Source organism: Pan paniscus, chromosome 6 (genome assembly GCF_029289425.2).
Source record: "Pan paniscus chromosome 6, NHGRI_mPanPan1-v2.0_pri, whole genome shotgun sequence".
In the NCBI taxonomy this organism is placed as follows: Eukaryota; Metazoa; Chordata; class Mammalia; order Primates; family Hominidae; genus Pan; species Pan paniscus.
Genome location: NC_073255.2, coordinates 146,554,181 through 146,567,412, shown reverse-complemented (window position 1 = coordinate 146,567,412; position 13,232 = coordinate 146,554,181). Strand labels below are relative to the sequence as shown.

At 35.6% G+C, this 13,232-nt stretch overlaps 1 long non-coding RNA gene across 1 annotated transcript in view; it reads left to right on the top strand.

Annotated features, from left to right (window-relative positions):
• LOC117981073 (uncharacterized) overlaps positions 1–13,232 on the top strand; it is a 211,609-nt gene that overhangs the window by 51,740 nt on the left and 146,637 nt on the right. Inside the window, exon 2 of the long non-coding RNA XR_008625932.1 lies at positions 4,261–4,420. This is a non-coding gene — a long non-coding RNA (uncharacterized LOC117981073). The remainder of the gene's footprint in view (positions 1–4,260; positions 4,421–13,232) is intronic.

Genomic DNA, 13,232 nt, shown 5'->3' with positions numbered 1-13,232 from the left:
CCGACCTTTCTCTCTGGCTGCCCTTAACATTTTTTCCTTCATTTCAACTTTGGTGAATCTTACAATTATGTGTCTTGGAGTTGCTCTTCTCGAGGAGTATCTTTGTGGCATTCTCTGTATTTCCTGAATGTGAATGTTGGCCTGCCTTGCTAGATTGGGGAAATTCTCCTAGATAATATCCTGCAGAGTGCTTTCCAACTTGGTTCCATTCTCCCCGTCACTTTCAGGTACACCAATCAGACGTAGATTTGGTCTTTTCACATAGTCCCATATTTCTTGCAGGCTTTGTTCATTTCTTTTTATTCTTTTTTCTCTAAACTTCTCTTCTCGCTTCATTTCATTCATTTGATCTTCCATCACTGATACCCTTTCTTCCAGTTGATCGAATCGGCTACTGAGGCTTGTGCATTCATCACGTAGTTCTCGTGCCTTGGTTTTCAGCTCCATCAGGTCCTTTAAGGACTTCTCTGCATTGGTTTTGCTAGTTAGCCATTTGTCTAATTTTTTTTCAAGGTTTTTAACTTCTTTGCCATGGGTTCAAACTTCCTCCTTTAGCTCAGAGTAGTTTGATCTTCTGAAGCCTTCATCTCTCAACTCATCAAAGTCATTCTCCATCCAGCTTTGTTCTGTTGCTGGTGAGGAGCTGCGTTCCTTTGGAGCAGGCGAGGTGCTCTGATTTTTAGACTTTCCGGTTTTTATGCTTTGTTTTTTCCCCATCTTTGTGGTTTTATCTACCTTTGGTCTTTGATGATGGTGACGTACAGATGGATTTTTGGTGTGGATGTCCTTTCTGTTTGTTAGTTTTCCTTCTGACAGTCAGGACCCTCAGCTGCAGGTCTGTTGGAGTTTGCTGGAGGTCCACTCCAGACCCTGTTTGCCTGGGTATCAGCAGTGGAGGCTGCAGAACAGCGGATGTTGGTGAACAGCAGATGTTGCTGCCTGATCATTCCTCTGGAAGTTTTGTCTCAGAGGAGTACCCGGCCATGTGAGGTGTCAGTCTGCCCCTACTGGGGGGTGCCTCCCAATTAGGCAACTTGGGGGTCAGGGACCCACTTGAGGAGGCAATCTGTCCATTCTCAGATGTCCAGCTGTATGCTAGAAGAACCACTATTCTCTTGAAGGCTGTCAGACAGGGACATTTAAGTCTGCAGAGGATTCTGCTGCCTTTTGTTTGGCTGTGCCCTGTCCTCAGAGGTGGAGTCTACAGAGGCACACAGGCCTCCTTGAGCTGTGGTGGGCTCCACCCAGTTCGAGCTTCCTGGCCATTTTATTTACCTTCTCAAGCCTCGGCAATGGCAGGCGCCCCTCCCCCATCCTCGCTGCAGCCTTGCAGTTTGATCTCAGACTGCTGTGCTAGCAATGTGCGAGGCTCTGTGGGCATAGGACCTTCCGAGCCATGTGCAGTATATAATCTCCTGGTGTGCCGTTTGCTAAGACCATTGGAAAAGTGCAGTATTAGGGTGGGCGTGATCCAATTTTTCAGGTGCCGTCTGTCATTCCTTTCTTTGACTAGGAAAGGGAATTACCTGACCCCTTGCACTTCCAGGGTGAGGCAATGCCTCACCCTGCTTCGGCTCATGCTCAGTGCACTGTACCCACTGTCCTGCACCCACTTTCCAACACTCCCCAGTGAGATGAACCCAGTACCTCAGTTGGAAATGCAGAAATCACCGGTCTTCTGCATCACTCATGCTGGGAGCTGTAGCCTGGAGCTGTTCCTATTGGGCCATCTTCTATTTTTTATTCTTAAGCAAGTATAGATAGTTGAAAGTATGATATGTTTAAATATTGACAGAACTTGAGTATAAATACCATGATAATTGATAACATCTTTTATTTAAAAACATATGAATGAACTGTTACTTTGAGTTGGACATTTTATATCATTCATTTTGTCTTCATGAATTTGTATTCCCATTCCAATTTAGCAACATTAATTTGTCCTAATGTAATATGATTTTTTGCTCGAAGACCTTATATTGAATATCTTATCATACTTCTCTACAAATATTTATTTTAAAATTTGAGTCCCTGTTACCATAAAGCTCTATGTATCTTCTAGGTAAGTTTTTATTACAATTTTAATAGTACATAATTTATTTAAAACAGCAAAATATATTATAAATTCTAATAAATACAATTTTAGAAAGGAAAATGTATTTGAAATGCTTTTTAAATAGCATTTAAAATAGCATTAAAATAGCATTTAAAAATGCTATTTAAAAGTAAGAATGCTGTGGATTAATTATTAGAAGCAATTGTGAAAATATTACTTTATTTGTTAAACTGGAGATTTTTATGTATCAGACCACCACTAATGTGAGTTTTGAATCAGTCATATGCTTTTCGTTGAGTGTCATTGTTAAAGGGGGTGTAGGAAAGGAGAACCAGCAGAGCAAATAACATTTCAGCCTTATTCATTTTAAAATAGATTGCAAATAAAATTTTAAAATATGGTATCTGATTTCTTTAAAGCTATTAATAACTTAATAGCTCCTTTCATTAACCCGGGGCCTTTCAGGAATACAGATTAGAAAACCATTTTCTTAACACTTTGTTCATCCCTCAAAACATGAAAACTCTCCTGCTCTTTATTAATTCTGAATAGTCAATCATCTTTCTTGTCTGTTTGCATCAATTAGTCAAATTGTCTCTGTTATAATAGAGATGGACTAATATAATTCAAGAGAGGTTAGGCAGACCTAAGTAAATCTAACCAATGTAGAACCCAATAAAATCAGCTATGTAAGGAGTAATTCTGTGTTTCTAAACTCCGGCCATTCCCTAGAACTGAGAGGTTTGTTTGTTTGTTTAAAGACTGTGTCCCACTCTGTCATCCAGGCTGGAGTGCAGTGATGAAATCAGCACACTGCAGCTTCAACCTCCAGGACTCATGTGATACTCCCACCTCCGCTTCCTGGGACGATAGGCGTATGCCACCATTCCCAGCTACTTTTTATTATTATTATTATTATTTTGCAGAAGGAGGGTCTTTGTATATTGCTCAGGCTAGTCTCATACTCCTGTGCTCAAGCAATCCTCCCACTTTGGCCTCCCAAAGTGCCAAAATTACAGGTGTGAGCCACTGTGCCAGGCCGCAGAGGTTTTCTAGGGCCCTGAAATATGGAGAAGTAAAGAGCCACCATTATATATAACAAGAAAATCATATTTATGGAATAGCCCAGCATTTGGGTAGCCTGGCAAGGGAATCTATGACTCTCCAGCATTTAATCAGCATAGAGGGCTAAATAACTGGTTGGTATAGCATGAGGCCAAAGAGCAGCCTGAGGTGGAGAAATCTGAAAACATTGAAGAGGAGGCCTCTGCACTAACTTAATAATATGTTAAAGACGTGACTGAATTGAGAATCATTTATATCCATTAGAGAATATTCTAGGTAGTATTTTTATTTGTTTGCTTGTTTGTGCATCTTTTGGGTTTTTGTATAGCTCACGTAGAGAACATTTTGAATTCAAGTTCAGTCTACCTTTGCCAAAGAAGCAGGGATGAAAAGCAGAGCTTCTGTGTATTCAGAACTGTGTTCTGTAAGACCTTTGAATTACCCTCATTAAAGGTGCAGTGTGCTTTCTAGTGGCTATTGATTTATATTCAAAGATTTTTAGGTGACATTCAAAGGAATAAATGATTAACTAGACGAACTTTCATCTAAAAAAAGTATAAAACAGTAAACCTGAAATAGTAAATGCCATTTCCAACATCACACAGCTAATGGCAAAGCTGAGTTTAGAACCTGCTGTTTCAATTCACTGCTTTCTCCATCTATCTATCTTAATGCTAGAATCATTCTACAAGTGAGGTCCCCAGGGCAGGGGCATCCAAATCAGCTAGGAACTTGCTAGAAATTGAAATTTTCTGGTCCCACTCCAAGCTGAGTGGATCCAAAATTTTAGGTCTGGGGCTTGGCAATCTTGGTTTTAACAAACCTTCCAGTGATTCTGAGAAAGCTAACATGAGAACCACTGTTTTAGAGGCTACAGATCAAAGTTAAAAATAATTTGTAACAATGCTGTTTTACATGCCCTTGGCTTTGGTGCACTGAGGCAGTGTCTGTGTCCTGCCTTTGGAAGGCTACTGGGCACCATCCTGACACAGAATAGAAGTTGTACCCTATAGTGTTAAAATGTTGACCTGTGCATTTTTTAAGTAAGTCCATCTCTCCTTCATTTTGATTTTTTATATTTTTTGGTAGAAAAGGTTATAGACTTTGAATTTTAACCATGACTTTTTTGGTTATTAAAGGTCTACATGAAGAAGAAATGATGGGAGCAAACAATCAGGAGGCAGGGAAGCACTGCACCAGCTCCTAACACAAGAGTGCAACATGTTATCCACTAGATATGACACAACCAGATTGCCCCTACAGCCAATGCTTCAGGAAGAAACAGCCTTATACTCACAGGTAAGAAATATTTTGAAAGGCTATTTGAAAGGTAAAATCTGGTGATATATATTTTCAAATAGGTTATATTTATATTTTTAAAAAGTTAAATATACATTTGAGAGCAAGGACAGGTGTAATAATTGTTCAAAGGAAAAAAAGTTATGAAAGATATTGAAGTTCTACAAAGGGATTCTGATGTTAAATTAAATGTTTGATTTTTGTAATATGTGACATAAAGTGTGATTGATTGATTATGGAGGAGCTGATTTCATTATCAATATTCAAGGAATATGTGTATGCTATGGAGAGAACAGAATTAAATATTTAAGATATGGACAGTTGTTTACATAAAGTGTAGTAATCTCTGTTACTGTAACTATAATCAGATATGTAATCAAGCAGAAGACTTAAATTCTTGTTTTCAAATGCTTGTTTAATTTATATAATTATTCTTGTTGCTCAAAACATGCTGTTATAGCATCATTTCATAAAATAAGCATAAAATTAGTACACAATACAAGCAGACTAACAGTACATTAAAAAAGGATATTCTTGAGAATGTTAACATGACGTTCAAATGTTTTCTTTTAACCCAAAATACTTTAATGGTTAAATATGTTGTAACTGAATGAGTAAGTTACCTAAAAATATCCTTAAGAATTATTATATATATTTTCCTAATGAATGAACACATCCACACACTTTTCTCTTTCCTATTTATTTTTATTGCTCAATAAATTTAAGGACACATAAAGAAAAAATGAATACTGGCTCCTTAGACATCTTTCCCATATGCTTCCAATATACAATTTGGAAGGAAAAGGAGTGGTTGGTAGCTAAATTGCTGAATACATTTCCTTGCAATAAAAAGAAAAGTGCCTTTGTAGAAATGCTGTGGAATTTTCCTATTAAACATGGTGGAATAATTTCTTACCATCTGTAGCATTCATTTAAAAATATAAACAGTGGTGTATTTGCCATCTGTTTGAATGACTTTTTATGATACTTTTTGAATCTGTCATTCAATGACATCACCAATTTTATCCTCTAAGGATGATGGCTTAAACTATGATCAATGACATTTTTGGTAGCCAGACATACATGCTGTGGAAGCGAGTCAGCAAAGGGCTATAAAGATGGCCAGTAACAGCCATGATAGCTCTGTTAACACCAATAAAACAGTACAGAATAGCTATCTGAAAGCATTTAACATCTTGCTGAAGGTGAAGAGCAAAATATCTGTGGAATGAGTGCTGCGTATCAGCTTACATCAGGTAGCTATTAAGCAGGTAAATTACAATCCCAGCCCTTCCCACATCCTTGAAAACATTTTTTAAAATGATATTGCCCACAGCAATTTTTACCAGAATTTCTAACCAGCGTAATGTTCCAAAAAAACTAGTGAGTTTCTCTACATATTTGAGACTAATTAAAAGTTTACTGAATGAAGTCAGATATAGACATTTATCTTCAAGAGAATGTCAATGGGCCCATTAGTATTTCCTATACTGAGGAGGTATAAAACACACAGATGTTCACAGACTTAAATTTCCAAGGATAAGATAATAGTTAGTTCTCATGGAATTAAGACACCAATCAGTTCATGAGGTTTGGAATATTTACACAAGAGCAAAACAAAATCATTCCTTTATAACACATTTTTTTAAAACTTTTATTTTAGGTTCAGGGCTGCATGTGCAGGTTTGTTATATAGGTAAACTTGTATCAGGGGGATTTGTTATACAGATTATTTCATCACGCAGGTATTGAGCCTCATACCACTAGTTATTTTTTCTGGTTCACTCCCTCCTCCCACCCTCTGATCTCCAGTAGGCCCCAGTGTCTGTTGTTCTCCTCTGTGTGTTCATGTGTTGTCATCATTTAGCTCCCACATGTAAGTGAAAACGTGGTATTTGGTTTTCTGTTCCTATGTTAGTTTGCCAAGGATAATGGCTGCCAGCTCCATTCATGTCCCTGTAAAGGACATAATCTTGTTCCTTTTTATGGCTGCATAATATTCCATGGTGTATGTGTACCATATTTTCTTTATTCAGTCTGTCATTGACAGGCATTTAGGTTGATTCCATGTCTTTGCTATTATGAATAGTGTTGCAATGAACATATATGTGTATATGTCTTTATAACAGAATGATTTATATTCCTTTGGGTATATACTCAGTAATGGGATTGCTGGGTCAAATGGTAGTTCTGTTTTTCGGTCTCTGAGGAATTGCCACACTGCTTTCCACAATGGTTGAACTAATTATGCTCTTACTGAAAATGTGGAAGCATTCCTTTTTCTCTGCAACCTGGCCAGCATCTGTTATTTTTTGACTTTTTAATAGTAGCCATTCTGACTGGTGTGAGATGGTATCTCATTGTGGTTTTGATTTGCATTTCTCTAATAATGAGTGATGTTGAGCTTTTTTCATTTGTTGGCTGCATGTATGTATTCTTTTGAAAAGTATCTTTTCTTGTACTTTGCCCACTTTTTAGTGGGGTTTGGTTTCTCTTATGAATTTGTTTAAGTTCCTTATAGATGCTGGATATTTGACCATTGTCAGATGCATAGTATGGACACATTTTCTCTCATTCCATAGGTTGTCTGTTTACTCTGATGATAGTTTCTTTTGCTGTGCAGAAACTCTAGTTTAATTAGATCCCATTTGTCAGTTTTGCTTTTGTTGCAATTGCTTTTTGGCATCTTCATCATGCAATTCGTGCAATCTTTGCCCATTTATGTCCAGAATGGTATTGGCTAGCTTGTCTTCCAGGGTTTTATAGTTTTGGGTTTTACATTTAAGTCTTTATCTTGAGTTGATGTTTGTATATGATGCAAGGAAGGGGTCCAGTTTCAAGCTTCTGCATATGGCTAGCCAGTTATACCAGCACCATTTATTGAATAGGCAGTCCTTTCCTCATTGCTTGTTTTTGTCAACTTTGTTGAAGACCAGATGGTTAGACATGTGTATTCTTATTTCTGGGCTCTCTGTTCTGTTTCTTTGGTCTATATGTCTGTTTTTGTACCAGTACCATGTTGTTTTGTTTACTGTAGCCCTGTAGTAATTTGAAGATAGATAGATAGTATGATGCCTGCAGCTTTTTTTTTTTTTTTTTTTTTTTTTTTTTTTGCTTAGGACTCCCTTGGCTATTTGGGCTCTTTTTTGGTTCCATATAAATTTTAAAATTGTTTTTCTTAGTTTCGTGAAGAATGTCATTGGTAGTTCGATAGGAATCACATTGAATCTATAAATTGCTTTGGGCAGTATGGCTGTTTTAATGATATAGATTCTTCCTATCAATGAGCATGGAATGCGTTTCCATTGTTTGTGTTGTCTCTGATTTCTTTGAGCAGTTGTAACACATTTTAAAATAATAAATTTTGGGACATTTTCTCTATATATTACAAATATATGCATAATTACTGAGTAATGCCTTGCCACTTATTACCTTTACCCCGGAAAATAGTAGTCTGGCAAATAAGAAGGTCAGCAAAATTCAGAACAGACAGGGAGAATGTAAGATCATATTCTTAGTGAGCCTCACTGATGGCGAAGAGAACTACAGCCTCTCTGATCTTCAAGTTAATGTATATAAAGGTATTGTTTTTTATTCCAGGTTTAGTCATTAAATATTTTTATACAAGTATCTGTTGAAGATATACTTTAGAGATTCTAGAGTCAAGGATTGAGGTGTCCTAAAGCACTTAATTGGGCCTAATTAAAGAACAGCATACTAACAATATTTAATGAAGGTTGTATAACACTATAATAGAGAATGACTTTGATATTCAATCCATTACTGGTAGAAATTAGTTCAGGAATGATTCATACACAAACACAGACATGGAAAAAAAATATGAAGTTGGAAAAACACATACTGACTTTAACTAAAGTTATATATAGTGGCTGCATATTATTTATATTAATAAAATATATATTTAAATAGCCATTTATGTCTCTTATTATAATCAGTTTTATAGTAGTTCTAACTTCCCTAAACCCAAATAGACTGGTGTATTTTCTAGCAAGATATCACTGGTGTGAATTTGCCATTCACGAGAGAATATCACTGAGAAAGTTTAGCTCTTGTAATTGACAAATAAGTTTATTTGAATATAGTTTATTTGGGAGCAGACATATGGGAGGTTTGCAGGCAATGTCAATGTATTCTTAAAATTCCAGGGAAAAATATGCTATAATACTTATAAAGTATAATACTATATACCTTTGCTGTAGTAAAATAGCTTGATGTAAGATAAATATAAAGAAATTAATAATTTCTCAATACAACAGAAAGGAAGTAGAAATTATTTTTAAAATGTGTATCTATTCACAATCACAACAAAATATATAAAAATCTAGAAATGAGTATAAGAAGCAAAGGTGAAAACTTTACCAAGAGACAAAAATACTTGAACAAAAAGAGAGGTATATTATATATTTGGATGAGTGACAAAATATAACAGATTAAATATACTTTAAAGCTTCTTTGAGAAAAACAAAGGTGATAGTAAGACCATTTGGAAGGACACTTGGTATAATAGCTCAGATGTCATTGAATAGGATGAGGCATGAAAGGAATTTGATCTATTAGGTACTTAAACATACAATAATTAAAACACTGTAGCATTGATATAAAATGTGTAGTGTTGGTAAAAAGAATAAAATAATTTAGCCCCAAATGCACATACATATTTAATCTACCTGTATATGTGTATGTTCAAATATAAATGAATTTAATATTTAAATAAAAAATTACTCAACTGAGGATGCTGGAAAAATTGCTCTATATTTACAGAAGAAGTAATTAATTAATTACAAGAAATCACAAAAGGAATTCTTTTTTGGATATCTTAAAAAGCTATATATGAAAGATGAAACCATAAAAAGCCTAGAAGAAAGCTACAAGTAAGCAGTTAAATTATGACTAAGAATTTTCTAAGTATGCAAAAGAAATTATCTGAGAATGTTAAAATGTATTAAAATATGATACATTAAAATATAATATATTAAAAGCTAAATGAAAAACCAATGAGCATATTTGCAAGAAGTATGACAAAGTATTACTTTGCTTCATATAAACTGTTTTTAAATAATCAGGAAAATATATCAGTTAGCATGAAAAAATAATTCACACAGAGAAAAATAAAAAATTTAAAAAGTATAATTTTTTGGTAATTCAGGAAATAGTGATTAAAACATTAAAGAGAGAGGACTTTTTTCTTAATATCTCTTAAACATTTAAGAATTTTTTATATTGCAAAATACTAATTTCACTTGTAGCAATCTTCTTTAAAAAATAAGCTTATCTTCCAAAAATTATTACTTTATTTTTGTAAATAGAGAAAAATTCAAGATTTTTTAGACATATTAGGCTAGAAAAATGATATTAAAAGCCATGGTACAAACACAAAAAGTAATTCAGCTATTAAAAATTATAATTTTGGCCCTTCTTCTTTTTCTTCCTCTTCCTTTCCTTTCTGAACAATTTGGTCTCAAAATCATTTGATTTTGAGGGGACACTTGTAGATCCCTACATTGTATACTGGTGACCAAGTAGGATAGAAGGCACTTGTGCTTGATGTCAGTCAACCTGAGCAGGGTAGGGAGGGTGTTCCCACAAGGGACAGCCTGAAGTAGGAAACTCAAGCTACAGCAGAGTGAACAGGTGCCCATGCAGTGGACATCAGTATTCATGTCCAAGGTGTCACCTACCTGGAGACATGGGTGACACACTTCTGGTGTGGGTGGTCAGAGCCTAAATAGTATGAAGGATCTTCACGAAGGAGGAGCACCCTGGCACAGGGCTCTGTAGCTGAGCAGAGTAAGGTCATCATCTTCACAGGTGAAATAGGACTGTTTTTAAACACACATAGTGTATCTAAGAAAGAAAATGAAAGTGGCTTTCTCACTGAAGGAGAAGGCATTGACAAATTTGGAATGCGATGAAAATAGCATAAACCAGGTGGTATTGGATGATAATTGAAGATATTGGTATGGACTCAGTTTTCAACATGTAGGTATAGGCAAATGTAGAAATATTTATATCTGGGAAAAAAGGGAAAGTTGGGGGAGAGAGATAGTTCCATGCATTTATGCAGAACATTCTGGTTAGTAGGAAGTATATAAGGAAATTAGGAGGTGAGAGGATCAGCAATTTATTTTTTAAAAACACAAATATTTAAAAATATTATTTAATATACTGAAAATTCTTATAATCATCATTGTTTAAAAAATTTAAAAATGTAATTTGGAATATTATTTAATAGCCTAGATAAAATATTATTCACACATATATACACTCATATATGTGATGTGAGATTAGAAGTTAAAATGATGTAAGCAGTTTCCCATGTAAATGGTCAAAGCTTCAGTTCTATAAACTTAGAAAAATGATGGAATATTAACCACATGCAATGTTAATAAAACTGTTAGTTTATGAGGATGCTTCACATTTCCCTTCAGTTGCGTGGCAATTATAAATTATTCTACTGATCAAATATTTGTGAGAGCTGTAGTTTGACGTTTTCACAGTTTGGGTTGATGGATTTATCCACGACTAAAAATAAAGACTTTTTAAATATATATATACACCAAGAAATTAACTAGTAGCATAATAGAGATCAGGTTAACTGCACAAACTTTGGGGTCACTTAGTTTGAAGGTCCAGTCCCCCCAATTAAAAGCTATGTGATAAGTTTGAAGAAGTAATATAACTTCTCATAAGGGCTTAATAAAGCCTGTGTTATTGGCTTATCGAAAGAATTAAATATGGCAATATATGGTGGCTGTCATATGATAAGTATCTAAGAAAATGTAGTCATAAATTATTATTATCTCTATATCACTAAGGGAAGGCTAACTGCTGAACCAAACAACCCCAACATTTCAGAGGTTTAATGAGAAAAACAAATGTTTCTCACTTATTTTACAGTCTCATGCAAGTCAGAAAGGAGGTGTTGCTCTGTTCAGCCATTCAGCAACCCAGACTCTATTCATTATATGCCTTTGTCATTTTCTAAGGTCTTGATGTCCCCTATGGGATTCTTTGCATCTCTCTGTCATACCAATAAAAAACAGCATGTGAAAGGCATACCCATTCTGAATCACTTTGGTGAGTGTTGGCATGCATTATTTCAGCCCATCATGTATTGATGAGAACAAACCACACTTTTACAAAGGGTCTAGGAAATGTAGTCTAAAGATAAGCCCAGGATGAAAAGAAAGAATTAAATATCTTCAAGTACCTGTGGTCTTTGTTACAATCTTCTGCCATTCTGGTCTGATTATATGAATTATCAGTTACCTGATTTATATTATTATTTATATGTATAAAGATATTAAAATATTCCTATGTAAGAGTGAAAGGTTCCACATAAATTTTGAGAGAATAAATTGCTTCCCAGAAGGCCCAAATGGGTTGGGAAACAACAGTGTCAAATAACTTGAAATCAATTAATTCAACTTTCTTGGCTCTGAATAATCCAACCCTTTGTAAACATGATTTAAAATCCAGGCCAGCAGTGTCACTGACATGACACACAGATACACTCATATATCTTTTGTTCCACAACTGTTAGGCTTGTAGGACTCCTTTTTCTTTGTTGTTTGTTTTGTTTTCTTTAGAGTCTCGCTCTGTCGCCCAGGCTGAAGTGCAGGGGCGCAATCTTGGCTCACTGCAAGCTCCGCCTTCCAGGTTCAAGCCATTATCCTGCTTCAGCCTCCTGAGTAGCTGGGACTACAGGCGCCCACCACCACGCCCGGCTAATTTTTTTGTATTTTTAGTAGAGACGGGGTTTCACCATGTTAGCCAGGGTGGTCTCGATCTCCTGACCTCATGATCCGCCCACCTCAGCCTCCCAAAGTGCTGGGATTAGCAGGATTCTTAAACTATAATTTTAAGGTAACTCTGTCCCCCTTTGCCTCTTTAAAATTAATTCAGTGGTCAATATGATATCTGTGATTTTCCTTAATAAATTCAAACGTGGCACTATATACAGAAGAAACTAGCTGGTCATGAGTTGATGACTGTTATGATTGTTGATACATGCTTATAAGTTCATTATACTATGATCTCTGCTTTTGCACTTTTGAAATTTACAATGAAAAAATTTTTTAAAGAAATTCAGTGACCAAAATTATTTCTTGCACGTACATAAATATTAAGTCAGTCCATTGACTTACAACTCTTCGTAAGTAATATAAATCATATGGTCACTTTAAGTCAGAAATTAATGTATTTTCTTAATTCAGAAATTATAATTGGTAGACCCATATAATGATAAAACTCTTAAATAATCTACCCTCCGCATTTAAGAGATTTTTCCAGCAAGCAGTCAGCAGATTCAGTAGGATTGTATTGTGGTTCATTTTCCTTTTCCTACTCATATATCCATTTGCAAAGGAAACGGATTCTGATCTCCCTCAGATTGGACTTTTTAGGGATGGAGGAGAGTAAGAGGGCACAGGAGAATTCTTACTTAACTCAGTGTGTGTTTAGACAGCTTTGCAGTCTATAGGCACTGCAGATGTTTAAAGCCTACTTGTTTTTAGGGCACTTTTATGGGTTTTACAGAGGTCCCACTGAGAATTTCTTCTGCACTGCCCATAAGGCAGGCCAGAACACTTTCCTGTCACTTCCACTACTTCCCTCATCTTGTTTTGTGCTGGTCTACTCCACTCTACATAATCCCTTTCAGATTAAAATGCTGCCAACCCTTGCTCTGTGGTAGCCCATCACTCATCCTGGGAAATGCTCAGGTATCCGTTGATCCAATGAACTCTGGAAGCGCATGCACCTCTTGTTCAGCTCATCTACCAATTGTCGG